The 23,523-nt window shown below is 40.7% G+C and overlaps 1 non-coding gene across 2 annotated transcripts in view; it reads left to right on the top strand.

Annotated features, from left to right (window-relative positions):
• LOC100750901 overlaps window positions 1-23,523 on the top strand; it is a 48,527-nt gene that overhangs the window by 5,791 nt on the left and 19,213 nt on the right. The window lies entirely within an intron of this gene.

Below are 23,523 nucleotides of genomic sequence, written 5' to 3'. Positions count from 1 at the left end.
GTTTTTGGATGGGTTTGCTCAGGAGCAGGGTTTCTGGCTAAACTGTCCCAAAGTGCTTGGACATGTGCCTCCCTTGGTCTCTGAGCCTCCCTGGGGATAGCTCCTACTAAACGTAGAAGAGATGAAGGTTGAAGGACAGAACTCAGGCTAGCTCTTGCACCAGCCCCCACCACTACCTATTTTGCCTACAATAGGCACATGTCTAATCAATTTTTAAGCATTCCATTTTAGGTCCTAATTGTTCATAATCTATCCTCACAACAGGACAATGGACAGACTCGCTGCTCTGTATATTGAGTGGGAACTCAGGACAACCAACTTCCACGGGCTGAGTCTGTGGCACCAAAGAGTGTGAGACTCTTCCTGCAAAAATCCAAAAATCCCGGCACCTTATTTTCTCTCAAACCATGTCTTCTGGCCAAGGGGCTACTCTTTCAGCCATCCCAATTAGAAATTCACTCTCTTATATGCTTAACCAAGCTGTCTGATCCTCAGGGCATACCCCCAAATTCAAGAAGCATGTACCGTCACTGCTAGGCTGTGTACTGTCTTTTTATATTAGTGTCTACTGCCTGTTGGTTTTGAATTTTCAACTTCCGTTGCAGGGATAGGAACCAGACTAAGTTAGCCAAGTCATTGCATACTGTAGTATTTCCAGGAGTTCTGTAAAGCAGACTATGGACCTAAATTGTCACCATGGTAACTCAGCAACCTTTGTAGGATAGAGAGGCCTGTCCTTGGTGTGGGATCGCAAGATGATGGGTCATTTGACTCCCAACTTCTTAGGAAAGTCTTGCAGGTGACTATGGAATCCTGGCCTCCCAGAATATTTTCCTTACATCAACTGCTGGATCTCTCTCCTTTGGGACCCCACCTTCACCCTCCCCCCCCACACACACTTGTGCCATGGCTGAAGTGTTTATGAACTTAAACAGAGCTTTTCTTTTTTCAAAAATTCTGTTTTACTCACCAGGCCCTCATTAAATCACTGGAAAGTGTTTTCTTCACCCATCAGCCCATCTGGCCAGATTGTAGGCAGTTTCTGAGTATCCTCTATAGTGTTGAACAGAAAGACAGGATCATGATAGAAGACAGAAAAGCTGCTGTGAGTACAGGAACTATGGGGATTGGATACAGAAATGAGGCCTCAACTCATTTCTGTATCCAACCTTACCACACTGGAACCCTAAAACTGATCAAGGTAGGGGTCACTAGACCTCTATGGCTAGACTCTCCTGACCAGAATAAGAATAGTGGCTAAAGCCTACAGATCTCTTGAAAGTTACAGGGGCAATTTGGAGTAGCCAGAAATGCCCTGCTGTATTCATGGAGAGTCACAAAGCAGCATATTAGGAGTTCATGCCCATTGACCCAGATGGTCCAGAGAAACAGTGATCTATAATATTGCTTTTGTTACCCAGTTCACCCCAGTTATCCTCAGAAAGTTACAAAAATTAGAGGGATTTGAAGGGATGGGTAGATCACAGCTGCTAGAAATAAAAAATAGCTCAGAAGTGTGTGTGTGTGTGTGTGTGTGTGTGTGGTTCGAGACAGGGTTTCTCTATGTAACAGTCCTGGCTGTCATGGAACTCACTCTGTAGACCAGGCTGGCCTGGAATTCGCAGAGATCCGCCTGCCTCTGACTCCTGACTCCTGGGACTAAAGGCGTGTGCCACCACCCTTGGCAAGCATATTTAACAATAGAGAACCTGCTGAGAAACAATACAGAAGTCTGGCTAGGAGTTTGGTAGTTTCATTCAGGGAGGGGCCCATAGAAGCCAGAAATTCCACAATTGTGTTTTTGATCTTAGCCATTCTGACAGGTCTAAGATGGATTCTCAGAGTAGTTTTGATTGCATTTCCCTGATCACTAAGAACAATGAACATTTATTTCTTTCTTGGTCGTTTGAGATTCCTTTGTTGAGAACTCTATTTAGATCTGTACCCCATTTTTAAATTTGATTATTTGGTTTGTTGATGTCTAGTTTCTTGAATTTTTTTAAATATATATTTTGGCCATCAGACCTCTGTCAGATGTGGAATTGATGAAAATCTTTTCCCATTCTCTAGGCTGCCATTTTGTCCGTTTGACAGTGTTCTTTGCCTTACACTTGTTTTTCAATTTCATGAGGTCCCATTTATTAATTGTTGATCTTAGTGCCTGTGCTATTGGTGCTCTCAAATCTGTTTCCCACTTTCTCTTCTATCAGGTTCAGTGTATGTGTTTTATGTTGAGGTCTTTGATTCACTTGGATGTGAGTTCTGTGCAGGGTGATACATACAGATCTATTCACACTCTTCTACATGCAGACATCCAGTAGGACTAGCACCATTTGTTGAAGATGCTTTTTTCCCCATTGTATATTTCTGGCTTCTTTATCAAAGATCAGGTGTGCATAGGTGTATGGATTTATGTCTGGGTTTTTGAGTCAATTCCATTGATTTTCTATCTGTTTTTATGTCAATATCATGTGGTTTTTACTATTATAGCTCTATAGTGCAGCTTGAAATCAGGGATGGTGTTACCTCCAGAAGTTCTTTTATTGTATAGGATTGGTTTTAGCTATCCTGTGTCTTTTGGCTTTCCATATGTAGTTAAGATTGTTTTCTCAAGGTCTGTAAAGAATCATGTTGAAATTTTGATGAGGATTGCATTGACTCTGTAGATTGTTTTATATAGGATTGCCATTTTTACTATGTTGATCCTACCTATCCAAGAGCATTGGAGATCTTTCCGTTTTCTGATATGTACTTGAATTTCTTTCTTCAAAGACTTAAAGTTCTTGTCATACAAATTTTTCACTTGTTTGGTTAGAATTACTCCAATATATTTTATATTATTTTTTGCTATTGCTGTTTCTCTGATTTCTTTATCTGCCTATTTGTGTTTTGTATATAGGTGGGCTACTGATTTTTTTTATTTATAGTAGCTTTTTTAATTTTAGAAGCACTCTTATTTACATATCCATCCTCACCCCCCCATCCCTTCACCCTCCCATCCTCCCATGCTCCCCACCAACCCCCAACCTACCCCCCCAGGGATAGTGAGGCCCTCCATGGGGGATCATAAAAGTCCATCACATCATTTGGGGGAGGGCCCAGTCCCTCCTTCCTGTATCTGGGCTGCAACAGTATCCCTCCATAGGGAATAGGCTCCCAAAGCCCATTTGTGCTCTAGGGACAAGAACTGGCTCCACTGTTAGAGGTCCCATAAACTATCTTGGCCCCCTAGCTGGTATCCACATTCCTAGGGCTTGTTTCGGTCCAATGCTGGTTCCCCAGCTTTATGACTAGGGTCTCCATGTTCTCACTAGGTCAGGTCCACTGTTTCTGCGGCTTTCTCCAGCACAGTTTTGGCTCCTTTGCTCATATCTCCTCCCTCTCTGCAACTGGATTCCAGGAGTATGGCTCAGTGTTTAGCTGTGGGTGCCTGTTTCTGCTTCCATAAGCTACTGGGTGAAGACTCTAGTAATGGTAACCAAGGTAGTCATCAATTTCATTATAGGGGAAGGGCATTAATGGCAGCCTCTCCACCACTGCCTAGATTCTTAGTTGGGCTCATCCCTGTGGATCCATTAACATTTCCCCTGTGCCAGACCTTTCTCCAAACCTGTACTGTCTCCCTCTATCAAGGCATCTCCTTTCTTGCCCTCCTCTATTCTTCCCCTGTCTCACTCCTCTTGTTCTCCTCTCCCCTCCCCTTCTCCCCTTCTCACATCCTTCCTCTCCCCTCCCAATTTAGTCAGTGGTTCTTGTCCCCCTCCCCTTCTTCGAGGGACCATGGAATCTTCTCTTGGGGTCCTCCTTGTTTCCTAGTTCCTCTGGTGGTGTAGATTGTAGACTGGTAATCCTTTGCTTTATGTCTAATATCCATATATGAGTGAGTACATACCATGTTTATCTTTTTTGTGACTGAGTTACCTCACTCAGGATGGTTTTTTCTAGTTCCATCCATTTGCCTGTGAATTTCAAGATTCCATTGTTTTTTTTCCACTGAGTAGTACTTCATTGTGTAAATGTACCACATTTTCTCTATTCATTCTTCAGTTGAGGGGCATCTAGGTTGCTTCCAGGTTCTGGCTATTACAAACAACGCTGCTATGAACATCGTTGATCAGATGTCCTTATTGTATGAATGTGCATTCTTTTGTATATAGGTGGGCTACTGATGTTTTTATAGTTAATCTTTATCTAGCCACTTCACTTAGGTGTTTATCAGCTGCAGGAATTCCCTGGTAGAATTTTCAGGGTAATTTGTGTGTACTATCATATTATCTCTGAATAATGATATTTTGACCTCTTCCTTCCACTTTGTATCTCCTTGATCTTCTTTAATAGTCTTACTGCTCTAGCTAGAATTTCGAGTAGTATATTGAAGAGATATGGAGAGAGTGGATAGCCTTGTCTTGTTCCTGATTTTAGTGGAATTGCTTTTCTTTTCTTTCCATTGACCTATATGGGGAGGTAAGGGAATGAAAATGACAGATAAATGGACACAGAAAATCTGTTATCAAGTAATCTCTTCTCTCTGATGGAAAAGTCATATCACCCCAGAATCTCAGTGTATTTATCATATACAGGTAACAAGAAGGTGGGATTATTGCATATAGCTGCCCAAGGAGGCAGAGTTATTACCTACAGATGAAGAAACAGGCAGAGTTTTTGTATACAGATGAACAAGGAAGCATGTTTATGGATCAGGCTCTATGGGGGGAACAGTCTTTAAGCTGTAAATATGAGGAGAAGATGCTACAGTGAACATTTTCTGCATACATTGTCAATATTTGCATTCAGATCCAAGGAAGGCTTTGCTATTCCTAATAACCTCATCTGGGGAAAGCTTTCATACTCCCGTGGGGCTGAGACATTGGTCCCTGACCTGGCTGTCCCTATGTCAAACAATACTTAACTTGTTTCCTACAGTGAAATATTCTTTAAAAGATTTACTTATTTATTTCATGTCTGAGTGCTCTATCTTCATCTATGACTTTACACAAGAGGAGGGCATCAGACCGCACTATAGATGGCTGTGAACCACCATGTCATCAATGGGAACTGAACTCGGGACCTCTGGAAGAGCAACCAGTGCTCTTACCCATTGAGCCATTTCTCCAGCCTGAAATATGTTTTTTAAACAGGAGAAATTCCACTCATCTCGTTATTTTAAAAGTGAAAATTAATTTTTAAAGATTTATTGTTTTCTATGTGTATGTGTGTATGTTTGTGAGTGTACTCTACCTATGTGCAGGTTTCTGCAGAAGCTAGAAGACTACGTAAGATCCACCTAGAGATAGAGTTAACAGGAGGTTGTAAGTTGCCCAACTTGGGCACTGGGAACTGAACTGGTGTTCTCTGAAGAGTGGCAGGTACTCTAAACAATTGAGTCATCTCTCTAGCCCCAGATACTGATTCATTAGTGGATTACTTAAAGCTCTACTTGTATTTCTCATTTTAAGTATAACTTCACTTGCTACTGGAAACAGAATGACATGGAGAAACAGCTGAAGCAATGAGTCATTGTCCTTTACAACCTAACTACAAAATCTTACACCTGTCAACTGTAATACATGCATTTGAAACAACCTGTGGACTGCCATGATCACTTCTGTAAGATCCCTCTTGCATGTTCAACACACTATGTGGTTTTAGAGTATAAAATAAGAATGCAAACTGGATCCAAGATGGAGAGTTTCAAGAGCTGTCCTGTCTTGAGTTCACTAGTGAATATATCTCCCCCCCTTTGGCTCTCACTGGTTTGGGGTGCTTCTTTTTTTCTTTTTTTTATTTAATCATTTTTTATTTGAATTAGAAACAAGAATAATTTACATGACAATCCCAGTTCCCTTCTCCCTCCCGTCCTCCCCTACCACCCCCCAACTAAAACCCTACCTATCACATATCCTTTCTTCTATTCTTCCCCCGACTCAACCTTTCTGCTCCCTCATGACCTCTGCATCCTTCCTCTTCTTCCCTTCTCATTCTCGTAGCTCCCTCCCCCCTCTTCCCATGCTCTCAATTTGCTCAGGGGATCATGACCCTTTCCCCTTCTCCAAGGGACAATGTTTGTCTTTTTTAGGGTCCTCCTTGTTTACTAGTTTCTCTGGCTGTGTGGATTGTAGGCTGGTAATGTTTGGGGTGCTTCTTTCAGAATGATTCCTGCATTGAAATCATGGTACTAGCAGAATAGCTCAGTCAGTAAAGTGCTTGCTCCACAAGTGTGAAGGCTAAAGTTTGAGCATTAGAACCCACCATGTAAGAGCTGAATGCAGTGGTTTGCACCCGTTATCCTAGCACTGACAAGGCTGGCCATTCATCCTAGTCAAAATCAGTAAGTTCCAGGTTCACTGAGACAACAAAGTAGGCAGAGGTCCTGAGGATGACATCCAAGATTGTCTGCTGGCCTCTATACACACACCTGCATATACATTTGTACCTGCACACACTTGTAAACACAAAGGAAAAACACAAAGGAAGTGATTTGACATTTATTTATGTACAACTAGATAACGATAGATAATGATGGTATAATATTCAATTATAGGAGGTCTTGACTTTCTTGAGTATAAATTTAATCTGTAGATGGGGGAAATAGCTTTATATCCTATAACACAAAGCACGCTAAATGACAATCTGTGGTAACAGTTGTACATTTAATATGCCATAAAATTTTAAATTGTTTTAAATATTTAATGCTATTTTTGTGTATATGAATGATTTACCTGCATGTATGTCTGTGTACCACATGCATGCTTTGTGTCTATGGAGATTAAAAAAGGGTATAATAATCCCTACAGTTGGAGTTACAGATGGTTGTAAGCTGTAGTATAGGTACTGGGAACAAATCCAGATCCTCTGCAAAAACAAATGCTCTCAACCACTGAGCTATCTCTCCAGCCCCATCAATTTTAAAAGTACTTCTGTTCTTATGTCTTTAGAGTACCATTGTGTCTTTAACTGGTGCCCTATCACAGCTGTGTGTACTCTAACATTCTTGGTTATAGTAGCCCAATTTCTCTAATAATTCTGTTCATATATTGTGAAAGATAAAAACTTGTGTATGTAGTATATGTGACATAAACCCATGAGTTGGCAGGACTTAAGTCGTAATGCAGCAATGTTTGCTATAGCCTCCAAGGTAATCTTTTTTCCCCCTTTTGGTTTTTCGAGACAGTTTCTTTGTGTAGCCCTGGCTGTCCTAGAACTAGCTCTGTAGACCAGGCTGGCCTTGAACTCTGCCTACCTCAGCCTCCTGAGTGCTGGCATTAAAGGCGGGCACATTCACTTGCCCTGTTGGAGAATCTTATCTCCAAGTTGGGAGGTACATAGTCACTAGAACAATTGTCTGAGGAAGATAATACACATGACCTTTACATTTTTAGTGTGTGTTGAGATATATGGGGAAATGGCCCAGTGGGTAAAGTGCTTGATGCACAAGCATGAAGATGAGGGTTCAGTTTCCCAGGATCTGCATCCAATGTTGGGTAGGCAAGGCAGCCTGCCTATAATCCTAGCACTCAGTAAGCAGAAATAGGGGATTCCTGGGGCAAGCTGTCTACTTAGACTAGCTGAATTGGTGAGCCCTGGATTCAAGTAAGAGACTCTCCCTCAATAAATAAGTGGAGAGTGATTGGCAATAAACTGCTATTGACAGCATACACAAGTGAAACAGTACACATACCAGACACATAATTATGCAAAAGTTTCAAACAAATTCTGTACAAAGGAAAATGTCTGAAATCTGCCTCTCAACAGAAATAAATTATCAGTTATAAAGAAAAATAAGTTAGAACTTGTGTTGTAGAGTCACAAAAGTCAATGAATATCCTTACTACCTTTTGAATATAAATTTTTTTTGGTATATAATCTTTGGACTTCCTGTTTTAATGAAATTGTAGAACTTTGCCCTAATTTAGTTTTGATTATATACTCGCATACATAAATTATTAAATTTTTTGACTACTACAAGTATGTATATATAATATATATTTAGAATTTAGCTATTTTTCCATAGCTAGAATTTTTAAGTTACAAATCCACAAATTGTAATTATATTATCTTTGTGGAACAGAGTGATGCTACATATATGTAAAAATGTGGACTAATTAAATCCAAGTAAGCAGCATATCTATCATGTCAGTTTCTTCCAACTTTTGTGATGCAGACATTTCACATTTACTCTTCTGGGTAGGTGAGATGGCTCAGAAGGTAAAAGTGCTTGCCACCAAGCCTGATGACCTTTTCATTCCTAGTATTCACAGGGTTGAAGGAGAGAACTGACTCCCAAAAGTTGTCCTCTGTGCACTCAGATAGTTGCATGTGTATGCCCCCACATAAAAATAAACTTAATAAAAATGTTAAGAATGAATTTTAAATCACTATTATTGTTATTAAGGAAATTTGAGGTTCCCTTTTGGAGCCTTCTTCTCATTAATAAACGAAGTTATTTAAAAGCAGGACATTGGTTCGACACACCTTTAATCCCAGCACTCAGGGACATAGAGGCAGGCGGATCTATGTGAGTTTGAGGCCAGCCTTGTCTACAGGGTGAGTTCCAGAACAGACTCTACAGTTACACAGAAAAACCCTGTTTCAAAACAAACAAACAAACAAACAAACAAAACAAGCAAAAAGAAGTTATTTAAAATGTACTCGGGACTAGCTTGATTGTACACACCTTTAGCCATGAGCTTGGGAGGCAAGTTCCAGCCTAGCTAGGGCTACACAATAAGATCCCGACTCAAAAACAAAGTAAATAAACAATAAGATAAATAAAATAAAATGTGCTCAGAAGGAAGCTCAATGACTATTAAAGTCTGAAAGAAAAGCAGTAGACAAGCTATCAATCTTGGCAGTGGTCTCTCCTAACCTCCATTCTACTCTATAAAATGTGACAGGACAAAGGGCTCTCCATTTTATCTCGGCTGAAATCACCTTTGGCTTAACACCGCCCCATCTCACCCTGTGAAAAGAATGTGGGAAAATCCCCAACCCTTTTCGAGAAACCTGAGGTGGAGATGCTCCCTCTAACTTCATGTTCTTGGGCTTCTGTTAAATGCTTGCTTCCTTTATTTCCCCCTGCAACCTCTAGCAAGGACATAGTTTTTCTGTATTCTTTGCCTTGAAGAGCTCCCTGTAAAATGCGTTGCTCTGTGAGAAGTGTTTCTCTCCAGGCAGAAGTCACTAGCTGGCTTAATGCAGACTCCCAAAGACTGACCATGCTGAGTGGTCTTTGGGTCTTTACCCTGAACCACAAACAACTGAGAACATGTGGTATTTGTTATTTACTTTTTTGCTGGTGCGATTCACATGTCATAACACCCTCCAAGGCAAAAATTTCTCAGTCTCTATGTCCAACACTTTCCTGAGCATACTGAAGAGAAGTGATGAGTACACATCCCTGACCTGTTTGTTCCTCAGGAACAGGAAAAGCTTTCATGCTTTTCACAACTAGGTATTAAGTTACCCATTGGCTTCTCATATATGGCCTTTATAATGTTAAGGTACTTAAACAATTGTGTAACCTACATTAAGAATTGAATTGGATAGACCTGGCACTTGTTCTAGACTTCAAGTTTAAAATTCCTGTTTTCCCTAGACTTCAAGTTTAAAATTCCTTCTGTTCCCCTGCCCCCCCCCCCCCCTTGGATTTGCAGCAGCTTGTAGCAGCAGTCTTTGTTTTAGGTTTTTAGACTCCTGAAGCCTATCTTCTGTCTCAGATTGATACAAAGGAAAACGGGTGCCTTTAGGCTCTCCCCGCACCCCCAGGATTGCTATGCTAAGCTGGATTCAAGTGTCCCCCTTACCTCCATTTCCCATGTAGCTAGGATTATAAGTGCTCACTGAGTTCTGCTTTACTTATGACGAATCTATAAACTGGCTTGCATTTCTTTCCTTTTCCTTTGGATGTATACTTGATGAGCTTCTGGTGATGGATACCTAAAGCCTTTTGTGGTTGATGGTCTCTACTTGTTCTCAGGTCTGTCAGTCAGTACACAGTCCTCTTTTTCTAAAGTGTCTCAGTTGACATATTTGGGTTTCCATCAGCCCTTCCTAGTTGAAAGGAGACAGAATCTTTTCCCATACCCACTCCACCCTCACTAAAGGCTACACGGGGCTTTAATATGCTGATGAGCTACAGCTTTCAACAGAGCCATTTACTCCAATTTTGCATATCTTTGACTGCTTGCTAACCTCTGTGGGAGGTCTCAAGAGGGAAGCCAAGGAAGACATTCTAGTCTTTGGTCTTTAAGTCCTTTATCAGTAAGTGTTAGACCCAGTGAACCACCTTACCAAAAATCATTTTTCTTTTTCATTTCTTTCTTTCTTTTATTTTTTATTTTTGGTTTATCGAGACCAGATTTCTTTGTATAACAGCTCTGACTGTGCTGGAACTCACTTTGTAGACCAGGCTGGCCTTGAACTCAACAGAGACCCAAAAGGTATGTGCCACTACCACTCCGAACCAGCATGTTTTCTTAGTTCTTGGAACTTTCATTTCATTGAGACCTCACTCCTTTTTTCTCAAGAGCCATGTTCTTTTTCTTTTCATGTACTTTCTCCAAAGATGGGCACCCTTCCCAGAAAGGGAATGTAGCTGAGGCTGTAAGCCTTCCTTCCTCTGTGGGGGGAGTGGGGACTTGGACTTTTGCAGAGCACCATGCCACAGATGCCCTGCAACCTGCATGAACTACGTATGTGCACCACTTGTGTGCTGGCTCCCACAGAAACCAGAGGGCATTGGATTCCCTGGAACTGACAGTTGTGAGCCACCTGATGAGGGTGCAGGGAACTGAATCTAGGTTCTCTGCAAGAGCAGTAAGTGCTCTTCACCAGTGCAAGTCTCTTCAGCAAAGGGGAGTCCTTTTTTTTTTTTTGCTCCTTAGCTATAGGAATTACTGTCCTCATTATCATTAGTCTTATCTGTGGTGAAGGAAGTAATCTTAAGATCTGATCCATATTCTTTTTTTCTTGGCATAAACTGTGGGGGATCTGTTTTAAAAGCAAGTCTGTTTTCACTGTCTGTCTGGAAGCCTTGTTGCCGCCATTCTAATAACTTCTGCTGGGCTTTGGTTGGGCATGCATTTAATCCCAGCACTCGGGAGGCAAAGGCAGGCGAGTCTCTGTGAGTTCGAGGCCAGCCTGGTCTCTAGAGACAGTTCCAGGGCAGGCTTGAAAGCTACACAGAGAAATCCTGTCTCAAAAAAAAAACAAAAAAAAAAACAAAAAAAAAAACAAAGAATAACTTCTTCCAAGGAGCAAATTAGCCCAGTGCCTGCCTCCACTTTAACAGGGAGGTTTCATCTCAATGGTGCTCCTGCTTGATTGGATTAAAGGTCGATGAAGACAACCAATATTTAGAGGGAGGGGGCTACCAAAGATAAGGTCTACCAATGATTATGTCTGTGATGTTCATAGCGATCGGTTCAATTTTGTGTCATCACAGGTGGCGCTTGTGCTGGGAAGATGGCTCAATGGGTAAAAGTGATTGCTATTCAAGCATTAGGACCTGCCTTTGATCCTTGGCAGTAGTACTCATCTGTAGCCCCACAGCTGCTAGAGCACAGCTGGCAGGATCCCCCGAGTTCACTGGCTAGTTAGTTTAGCCAACTGATGTCCACCAAGTTCAGTGTGAGACCCTGTCTCAGAAAATAAGGTGAAAAGTGTCATGGTTTAATGGCGGAAGGTAATCTTGGCAGGTTGGGGCCAAGGGGCACCACAAAGTCAACTCACGTAACAGAGCTCACGTGGAAGGTTTATGGGGGAGGAGTATAGAGGGGTCCTCTGAGAGAGAGAGTAGGGCAAGAAGGGCTTGCTTTTTATAAGGAGATATAGTGCATGCACATAGAATGCTCTGCTCAGTGGTACTGAGTGTCACATCTTGGCTGCTGCTGTGTCCTGCTAGGTCTCCAAGTGCAGGCTGGTGTAAAATGCCTACATGCTAACAGAAAGTGATAAAGAAAGCAGACACTAACCTCTGGCCTCCACATGTGCACACATTGGCACATATATGCACCCTCACACACATGTGCATACTGTGGGGTAGCCCAGCATGTTCCCCACCCCACCATGATCCTTCTCCTTCAGCCTTCCAAGTATTGGTATTACAGGCGTGTGTTACCAGGCCTGGCTTGGGAATGAGTTTTCCTATCCAGTCTTTTTTTGGTTTGCTCATCTGTTTTGTTTGCTTGTTTTTAAAGAGACCAGTATCTTGCTAGGTCAGCCAGGCTATCTTCAACTATTGCCTGAGCTCCAATAAACCCCCTACCTGAGTCTGCCTGGTAGCTGGAACCACTTTGAGGTACCACATTTGTCCATTTTGTGAGTTCTTAATGTGCCTCCCTTGTTACGCCTTGGAGGACAACTGGACTTCCTAGTCTCAGAAATTTTGCATAAAAAGCAGCAGGAATTTCAAACAAATTACAGAGGTTAGAGATGTAGAAATCTGTCAACTGGCCCATTACAAAAGGAGTGAGCTGTAGGCACATTATTTTCCGAGGGTTTCAGGAAGTTCTCCTCAGCCACAGTCAAGACACCCTGATGCTCTGATTACACAGGATGGAACACTCCAGAAACATACAGGCAAGGATACCCTCTGTCTGAAACTATGTTAGATAAATGTACCCAGTGCTTTAAGTCCCGGCCATGTCTTCTTTCAAAGGGCTGTATTAATTCAGGAGAAACTTGAAGAAGTAAAATTGGTACTATAAAGGATTTACTAGCAAACTTGCTTAGGAAATATTAAGTTACACACAATACAATTTAGCTAGAGGCTGCACTGCCTCCATAGAACTAGAAGATAAGTAGTATACTAACTGGGTTTGTTAAAAACTATGAGAAAAAATTTGTACTATAGTGGAAGTTTAGGGTTGCTGAGGAAGTTTCTGCTAATGCTTATTCACCAAGATTGTCCTCTAATTAGGCTCCATTCCTGTAGCAAAAAGAAAGGACTCTGATTTACATTCAGCCATTAGATCTATCCCATATCAAAGAATAGGTCTCTAAAGGGGACAGGGCAATGTTACAACCATCATTAAGTCCCAGTCCGCCATTAAGTTCCCTGTACTCTTATCAGGAAAGCATAATTCTGCCAGGTGGGCAAGATGAATCTGGGTTACAACTATTGGAAAAGAATACTGCTGTACTTATAGCATCTTGTTATGTCATGTTTGGTTGATACTCCTAGGAGACCTGCTCTTTTCTGAAGGGAAACAGAGGAGCTGGTGTGGTGGTGGTATATTATTTATGATATATTAAAGCTTGCCTGAAGGTACAGAAAGCAAAGCCAGTCACACTAGTTAGCCATAGAATATAGGAGGCGGTGGTACACACCTTTAATCCCAAGACTCAGGATTAAGAGGTAGACAGATCTCTGTTAGTTGAAGGCCACAGTGACTACACGAAATTGATCCAGTTTTAAAAGAAACAGCTCACACAAAGGTGATCTCAGCACCTGGGATCACACACCTTTAATCCCAGCAGGGAGGTGAAGACAGGAGGATATGCAGAGAAAGGAATAAAAAAGGCAGGAGGAGACAGGAATTCAGAGCGTTTGCCTCTGAGGATTCCAGGAGACAGGATTGCTATTTCAGTGGAGTAGAGGTAAGATCTACTAGCTTAGCTGCTTTGCTTCTCTGATCTTCAGCGTGAAGCTTGAAGCCCCAAATCTGTCTCTGTGTCTTTTATTTGTCATGTATGTTATAGTACACACTGGAATATTGAAACAGACATGTAAAGAATACTGATAGTCTATATCCATACTTGTACACACACGTGAAAAAAAAAAACAGGGTAGTGGAGGAATCGCATGAGATGTATTGAGCTATCCATTACTTGGATGTTGTAGGAAGCACTATTCACATGTTTAATAGGACTGAGTTTAAAAGCATGTACATGAGTAGTAGCTGTGTGTTGATACGTGAGGGTGCAGACCTTTTCATGGTCATTAATGACGAAACTGTTCCACAGGTTAAACATTTGTTTCCCCCAACCCCAGTTGTAATATCTAGTAAATAGGCATTATATTTTGGCCTTATAAAACCATAACAAAGCCTGTCCTTTTGAAATAATCTAATGCCAAATAGCAATTCATGATTTGGCAATTGATTGCTTTTTTTTTTTTTTTTTTTTTTTTTTTTTTTTTTTTTGCTTTGCTTTGCTTTGCTTTGCTTTGCTTTGCTTTGAGACAGAGTTTTTCTGTTCACCCCTGGCTGGCCTTGAACTCAAAGATCCCCCTTGCCTCTGCCTACCGGTGTGAGCCCCTACCACCTGGCCCAGCTTCTTTGATTGTTCTTACCATCTGCTTTTCTTCTCAGACACAAGATGTGGACTGAATTTCTTCTTTGGTCATCTTGCTGATGTCACTCCTGAATTGAGGCCTTAAAAATCCATATGCCAGAAAGTCAGAGCTTGCCACTGAGAAATTGGCTTCTTTATTTAGCCCTGAATAAGTTAGGAAGACTTTCATTGCTGACTGAAAACCGACTTGGATTTTATATTCACCAACATGGAAATTAACTATGAATCTAGGTAGAAAGGTATCTTGTCAAAGAAAAGATTTCTTGGTAATGAAAAAGAATATTTATTTTAGCTTTCTCTGAAGTCAAAGGTTATAAAATCTCAATACAGACTTAAAACTTCTGCAATAATTCAGGCACGTGCTGTCCTCTAGTGGCAACATTTGATACAGCACGATACTATTGATGTGGTGAAAGAGTGAACAGTGTCTTACTCTATTCTGGCTACTATGGCAAAATGCTTTAGTAGTGTAATTTGTGAGCAACAGCAATTTCTTACTGTTTTTGAGATTGGGACATCAAAAATTAATGGGCTGGCAGATTTTGTTTCTAGTGGGGGTTCTCTCTGCCTTGAAGCCAACCCCTTCTTGCCATAGTGGAAAGGGTAAAGGGGGCCTTCTTGGAGCTTCCCCCTACCTTCCCTTAAGGGTTCCAGTTTCACTCATCAGAGTAGAGCCCTCCCTAAGGCCCTGACATCTCACTATCCTAACCTTGGGGATTTAGTTTTATTTGGGCAGTACAAAACAGTCATGCCATAGTGTCCTTCCTGCGTGTTGGAGCACAAGTTCAGTATATTGTTCTGGCTCTCTATGTTATTGTAGGACTCTCAAGAGACTAAACCAATAAGACATGTGCTTCTGGATCTATTTGTTAGAGTGAATTATCATACATGATTGTTAACTTGCCTGCTTTTACTCGCTGTTTACCAGCCTGGGACCCACTCTCTTCTACTGCATTTCCATGTCCTAATTGTGTGACTGCAGTAAGGCTTGGGCTACAGAGAACAAAGAAGGTGAAGTTCTACAAGGGTACTAGAGATCCTGAGACTTGTTTTTTCAGTCATCATGAAACCATGTCTCTGGACCTTCTAGAGTGGCTATGATCACAAATAACATGTGCACTTGAATATTTTAAAAATTATTTTATTTTTGTTTACCTCTGTGTGTGAGTGTGTGTGTGTGTGTGTGTGTGTGTGTGTGTGTATGTGTGTGTGTACATGACACATGTGTGCAGGGACTCTGGGAGGCCAGAAGAAGGTGTAGGTCCATTCTGGAGGTGGAGTTAACAGGCAATTGTGAGGTGCCTGATGTGGGTACCAGGAATTGAACTCTGGTCTTCTAGAAGAGTAGCATCTTCTTAGATGCTACTTCCCCCACAGGCACATTCAGAATCACATTGAACCAAATGTCCTGCACTTTATAGCTTACCCAATTGACCTGTGAAATTAACCCTCACCATGTGTTGTTGTTGTTTTTTTCCATTGTCTTTGAATTAATTATTTCACAATGTTTAAGTTCTGGATACTTATAGTAACCCCAAATTATTGTGGTTTACAGATGCTTCTCCCCCAGCTTGGGGCACTATTGGGTGATGCTGGAAACTTTAAGTGGTGACATTAGTGAGACAAAGATTCCTGGGGAGCATGATCTTAAAGGGGATAATGAAACCCAGCCTCTTTCTTTTTTGTTCTTTGTTTCCTGGCCACCATCTTGCTCCACCACATCCTGCCTCTTCCCAGTACTGTCTCACCACAGGCAAAAAGGCAATGGGGGCAAATGACCATGGCCCTGAATCTCAGAAACCCTGGGATAAAGAATTCTTCTAAGGTGATTAGGTCAAAAATTTTGCCACAGCAACAGAACACTGACTAACAATTCATAGGCAAAAATTTTGGAAATTGCCTGCTATGGTAGTTCGTTTTCCATATGCAAACATTTTGCATAGCAATTCAATTGCTGAGGCTGGAGGCTCAGCAGTTAAGAGCTTTTGCAGAGGACTGGGTTCAATTCCCAACACTGCTATGACAGTTGACAAACATCCGTAATTCCAAAGGCTCTGTAGTCCTCCTCTAGTCTCGGTCCATACTCCATGCATATGTTGCACTGACATTCACAGTTTGCAAAAAACTTATACGTACAAAATAGATAAGTCTAAAAAATTAATTTGAAACTGGTGGTGGTGGTGTAGGCCTTTAATCCCAGCATTTAGGAGGCAGAGACAGGCGTATCTCAATGAGTTTGAGGCCAGCCTGGTCTACAGAGTGAGTTCCAGGACAGCCTGGGTTATTACACAGAAAAAGCCTGTCTTGAAAAACCAAAAAAAAGGTAATAGTTCAATTGTCTTCTTTATCCTGTGATAAAAGTCATTTATATATTCAGTTCAGTGCTCTAGATCTACAGCCTTGTCTTCTTTGAAATAGTTGGCCTGTGTTAAACATCCTTCTATGCTCACACCTTTTTGGGGGGGTTGGGAGTTTGAGACAGGGTTTCTCTATGCAGTAGCCCTGGCTGTTGTCCAGGCTGGCCTCTATCTCAGAGACCATCCTTCCTCTGGCTCCAGTATACTGGGACAGAAGCTGTGTGCCACCAACACCCGGCTTTTAAATATTCTTTTAAAAATACACTTTGGTGTCCTTCAGAATTGAAGGAGGAATAGGAATTTTCTGAGAAAAAAGCAGGAAAAAACCCCTAGAATAAAATTTTAATGTGGTAGACGACAGAGCTGGTTGCATTGTCCTCAGTCTTTGTTTTCTTCTAGAGTAGCTTGAAACTTTGTCCAGAAATTTGCTGAGACTCTCAGGTTTAATACTTTTTCCACATTTCTTTGCACTCTCTTTTCAGTTTTAGGAAGAAACATCACAACTTCTAAATGTGAAAATTACTTCTCTGACACATTCAATGATGCTCCAAATTTACATATACTTTTACAAGATGAGACTTCTGTTTCTCAATGATGTATAGTTAGTTGGCATATCAAATGGAAATGACCTTGAGATAACTTCACTAATGTATGGTCATATATTTAATTACATTTTGGGGGTGCTACAGACCAAAGCATGGCAATAAGCTATACCTCCAACCCTATACATTGTAAAATCAACAATTTGGACCTAAGGTCTTAATTAAAGTACAAGGTATGATGTGCTATATAGTTAATAGGTAAATGATAAGGATTCTTGGTCTGAGAGAAAGTTTTAGATTCTTTACTAGGTTAGAAGTCAACCATAGATAAATGATCGAGATATTTAATATATATGTGCAGCAATTATTTCATCATTAATGTATTTCTATCAAATGTAAAACGAGAAACTTTGCTATAATTCAAATATTTTATTTCCTGTTTTATTTAAAGATTTTATTTATTTATTATATATACAACATTCTACTTCCATGTATATCTGCACAACAGAAAGGGGCACCAGATCTCATAATGGATGGTTGTGAGCCACCATGTGGTTGCTGGGAATTGAACTCAAGACCTCTGGAAGAACAGTCGGTGCTCCTAACCTCTGAGCCATTTCTCCAGCCCTATTTCCTGTTTTATTAACTTTTGTTTATCCCCAGGGAATCAGGCTAGTCTCGTAGATAATTTTAAACTTATGTGTTCAGTCTATTACACTTTATGTATTTTTCCAAGTTAATTGAGTGGATTAATAACTAAATCGAAATACATTTATAGACTGCAATGTGATTACTTGAGATACATACAGGGAAATTATTGACACAATCAAATTAGTTGGTATATCCATCACTTTGGGGGGGAGCATTGAGACAGGGTCTCCATGAAGTTCTAGCTGTCCTAAAACTTGCTATGTAGAACAACCTAACCTCAAACTCACAGATATTCACTGGCCTCTGTCTGCACAGCACTAGGATTAAAGGTGTGCTTTAAATCCACCATACCTGGATTTCTATCATCTTTCTTGGTACATGTATGCTAAAAATATTTAAAATCACCTCACAAGATTTTAAGTATATAGCATTAGTATTATCATCATCATCATCATTATTGTCCAGGTTTTCAAGATAGGAGCTTCCCTGTGTAATCATGGTTATCCTGGAACTTGATCTATAATCCCAGATGGCCTCGAACTCACAGAGATCCACCTGCCTTTGCCTCTTGAGTGCTGGGGTTAAAGGCGTGCGTCATTACTGCTTGGCAAGTATATGGCATATTAATTTGAGTCACCATTCCAGAAGCCATTTAGTAACTGAAGCCATTTAGTAACTGAAAACTACCAACAATTTTCCTACCTTTCCTCCACCCACACCCCTAACAAGCATCGTTCTACCCAGTTTCTATGGCACGTGACTTGCCTTATATAGCTTTGATTATTATTACTAAGACATTTATTTTCACTTTATGTGTATGGGTATTTTGCCTGCACGTATGTATGTACAACATATGCCTGCCGTAGAGGAGGCTAGAAGAGGATGTCTGATCCATTGGAACTGGAGTACAGACAGTTGTGGATTGCCATGTCAGGGCTAGGAATTGAACCCAGGTCCTCAGCAAGAGCAGAAAGCACTCTTAACCACTGAGCCATCTCTCCAAACTTCATAGGGATTTTTTTCCTTTTAAAATTTAAATTAGAAACAAGCTTCTTTTACAGGTCAATTCTAGTTCCCTCTTCCTCCCCTCCTCCCCTGTCCCATCCCATCCACTTTCTGCTCCCCAGGGAGGGTGAGGCCTTCCATGGGGGGGGGTCTTTAAAGACTGTCTTATCATTTGCAGCAGGGCCTAGACCATGCCCCATGTGTCTAGGCTGAGATAGTATCCCTCTATCTGGAATGGGCTCCCAGAGTCCATTCTTATGCTAGGGATAAGTACTGATCCACTACCAGAGGCCCCATAGATTGCCCAGGCCTCCTAACTGACACTCACGTTCAGGGGGTATGGATCAGTCCTATGCTGATTTCCCAGTCTGGGGTTCACGAGCTCCCCCTTATTCAGGTCAGCTGATTCTGTGGGTTTCTCCAACCTGGTCTTGACCCCTTTGTTCATCACTACTCCCTCTCTGAAACTGGATTCCAGGAGTTTGGCTCAGTGTTTAGCTGTGGGTCTCTGCTTCTGCTTCCATCAGCTACTGGATGAAGGCTCTAGGGTGGTATATAAGGTAGTCATCAATCTCATTATCGGGGAAGGGCATTGAAAGTAGAGTCTCTACTATTGCTTAGATTGTTAGTTAGGGTTATCCTTGTAGATCTCTGGACATTTCCTTAGTGCCAGATTTCTCTTTAAACCTACAATGGCTTCCTTTTTATGGTATCTCTTTTCTTGCTCTCCTCTATTCTTCCCCTGACTCAATCTTCCTGCTCTCTCATCTCCTCCTCTCCCTTCCTCTTCTTCCCTTCTCTTTCTCCTAACTCCCTGTCCCCTTCCTCATGCTCCCAATTAGTTTAGGAGATCTTGTCCCTTTCCCCTTCTCCAGGGTCCTCCTTGTTTCCTAGCTTCTCTGGCAGTGTGAATTGTAGGCTGTAGTCCTTTGCTCTATGTCTAAAATCCATATATGAGTGAGTACATACCATGTTTGTCTTTTTGTGACTGGGTTACCTCACTCAGAGGGATTTTTTTTTTTTGATGACTGATTCAATCTCCTTATTCATTGCTCTATTTGGATATTCTATTCTTCATGACTCTGCGATGGTAGGCCTCCTATTTCTATTATGTTACTAATTTCTTTTATGTTATTAAATTTATTGATATATAATTGGCCATAGCCTTTTCTCATAATATTTTGTATTTGTGTGCTATCAACTGTATCCCCCCTTTATTTATATTTTTATTATGAGTATTTGAGTGCTAAAAATAGAGTAAATGAGTGGGTAAAAAATTCCCAAGATCCAAGTCCATTGAAAACTATATATATAGGAATTTACTTTATGGGGCTGGAGAGATGACTTAGCAGTTAAGAGCACTGACTGTTCTTCCAGAGGACCTGGGTTCAGTTCCCAGCATCCACATGGCAGCTCACATCTGTCTGTAACTCCACTTCCAGGGAATCTGACACCCTTACACGGACAAACATGCTGGCAAAAACTAAATGTACATAAAATACAAATAAATAAATTATTAAAAAAAGAATTCACTTTATGCTGGGCCTGATGGTACACTTTGTAATCCTAGCACTCAGGAAGTAGAGAGGGTAGAGAAAATATCATTAAAAGCTGATTTTACAAATAGCTAAATCAAGCCAAGCAGTGGTGGTACACACTTTTAATCCCAGCACTCGGGAGGCAGATGTCTGTGAGTTCTGGACCAGTCTAGTCTACAGATCGAGTTTTAGGACAGCCAGGGTTGTTATATAGACAAACCCTGTATCAAAAACCAAAAAAAAAAAAAAAAAAAAACCAAGCAAACAAAACAGCTAAATTATGGGGGATGGTTGTGGGAGAGGGGGATAGAATGTGATAATGAAGCCAATTACTTTGTATGCTAACATAAAATTAATTAAAATATGTAAATCAACTTAGCTAAAGTAACCAATAAGAAAAAGACAATATTTATTTAGAATAAAAAAATGGGGCCAAGAGATGACTCAGCAGGTGGAGAGATTGCCTCATGACCCTAGTGATCTGAGTTCAATTTCTAGAACCCATGTAAAAGTGGAAGAAAACAACTTCTGCCCAAAGACAACTCATTCTCTGACCTTCAAATGTGACTCACATGTATACCTTTCTACATCAACACACACACAGACACACACAGTGAAGACCAAAAAGGAGAAATTATAGTATGTGTATCAGTAATAAAAAGGGACCATAAAGGCCTATTATTAAGACATTGGAGAAGTGAAAAAAACAAACCCAATAAATCCTTGAAACATAACAACTTACTGAGCCCAAACATACTAGTGATTCAATTCTATTGATGAATTCTAGTGTATGTTCAAATGGCAATTAAGGGCTGAGGGAGATGGCTCAGTCAAGTACGAGCACTTGTTGCTCAAATATGAGGACTCACGTTTAGATCTGAGAAACCTGAAGAGCCCAGAGTGGCTGCAACCACCCCAGTGCTATATGGGTAGAGAAGGGAGGACCACTGTGGCTTTCTAGCCATAAACCCAAGCTCCAGGTTTGGTGAGAGACTTTGTCTACATGGAATAAAGTAGAGGAATGAAGGGGGGCACCAGACATTTTCCTCTGGCCTTCATGACTACAAGCACATGTAGATGAACCAAACATATATGCACCACGCTTACATATGTACAAGCACACATGAACTAACACACCCATATAAAAAGTTAAAAAGAGAATCAGTGCCAGTTCTTAAATTCTGTCAGAGAAATGTCTGTAGAGGGAATATAGATAAACTCATTTTATCATGAGTTTACATAATGCTTCTACCAAAGAAAATACTCTGATTAGCTTGACACTCCTGTAACTGCCCTTTGACCTTCATGTGTATACATGTATATCCCTCCACCACAAAATAATTAAACGAAAACGATTTAAAAAGAAAGCTGGAGTCCAATACTGCTAATGACTGTACATGCAAAAGTCCTGGCAAATGAAATACTGGCAAACTGACTTCTAGAGTCCATCCAAACTATTACATACCATGATGAGGTAGGAATGATTTTTGCGATGAACCGTTACATGGAAATCAGTCATTTTGATACACCACATTAACAGAATGAAAGACAAAACCCACATTGTCATCTCAAGATGCTTGACAACTTTCGGTTTCCATTCATGATGAAAATTCTCAAGAGAGGAAATTTCTCAACATTAATGCCATTTCTAAAAAGTCCACAAATAACATCATATTCAGTAAGATGAATAGAAGTTCTGCCTCTAAGGTCTGGTATATGGCAAGAATGTCTACTGTAGTATCTTTATTTTATTCAAAAATTTTCTTCTCATTGGAGGGTGTGGTTACTTATAGTTTCCTGTGCTCCAGTGGATGGCCACACCCATTCACAAATGGGTAGCACTAACTGGATGTAATGGGTTGTCACATACACACAGATGACATGAAATTGGTGGGGGCCATGCTGTGGGGGACTTGGAGGGATTTGGAAGAAGGAAATGGGGGGGCAGATAATAATTGTATTTTATTGTATACTTGTATGAAATTCTCAATAATAAAAAGATAATTTTTGAATTAGAGACTTGAGAGATGGCTCAATGGTTAAGAGTTCTTACTGCTCTTTCAGTGGCCCCAGGTTCAATTCCCAGCACTCACATAGTGACCTACAACCATTCACAGCTCCAGTTCCAGGTGACCTGATGCTCTCTTCTGATCTACTTAGGCACTAGGCAAGTGCATGGTGCACATACATACAGATAGGCATAACACTCATAGACATGAAATAAAAAAAAAAACTCTATGTAGTTTTAATTCACATATACAGTATTAGGTTTCATTATAACATTTTAAAGAAAAATATGCTTTTGTTGGTTTCTTCCCCTCTTATGCCCCTTGCTCTGTGCCTGCTTCTACCCATCTACCCTCTCACAATCTCCTTTCTGTGTCTTATTGCCCTCCTTCCCTTTCCTGGACATCTCTCCCCGCATAGTCGCCTTTGTAGTTCTATAGCCTATATACACTCACCTCATTTATTTGTACTCTTATAAACATAAGTTAGAATCCAAATATGAGAGAGAACATGTGATTTTTTTTCTGAGTCTGAGCTGCCTCATCTAACTAGAGACTTTTATTTAACTTAGTTCTGAAAATGCCAGCACAAGCCATCAGACAAGAGGAATAAACAAAATACATTTATTTTGGAAAGAAGCAGATAAACTGTCTGTACTGTTAGATGTTATATTCTGATATGTAGCAAATACAAAAAAGACTCCATCAAAAAACTTGTAACTAGCCAGGCCGTGGTGGCACACGCCTTTCATCCCAGCACTCCAGAGGCAGAGGCAGGCGGAAACTCTGTGAGTTCAAGGTCAGCCTGGTCTACAAGAGCAAGTTCCAGGACAGGCTCTAAAGCTACACAGAGAAACCCTGTCTTGAAAAACCAAAAACCAAGCAAACAAACAAACAAACAAAAACCCTTTATAACTAAAAAATAAATCTCCTAACATTTTAGGACACGCACTTAACAGACAGCATTCAGTTGCATTTTCCTTTCTTCTATCATGAGCTGAGAATCAGACCCAAGGCTTCTAGGCAAGCATAGGACCAGGTGAACTACAGCCACACCCGACATTTGATAAAAATGTCAAAATCCTGTCTTCCAGCACAATAAAATGTACAGAATTTTATTGTCACACAT

Source organism: Cricetulus griseus, chromosome X (genome assembly GCF_003668045.3).
Source record: "Cricetulus griseus strain 17A/GY chromosome X, alternate assembly CriGri-PICRH-1.0, whole genome shotgun sequence".
NCBI classification, from domain to species: Eukaryota; Metazoa; Chordata; class Mammalia; order Rodentia; family Cricetidae; genus Cricetulus; species Cricetulus griseus.
The sequence above is the reverse complement of the archived record's forward strand: the minus strand, read 5'-3'. Positions and strand labels throughout refer to the sequence as shown.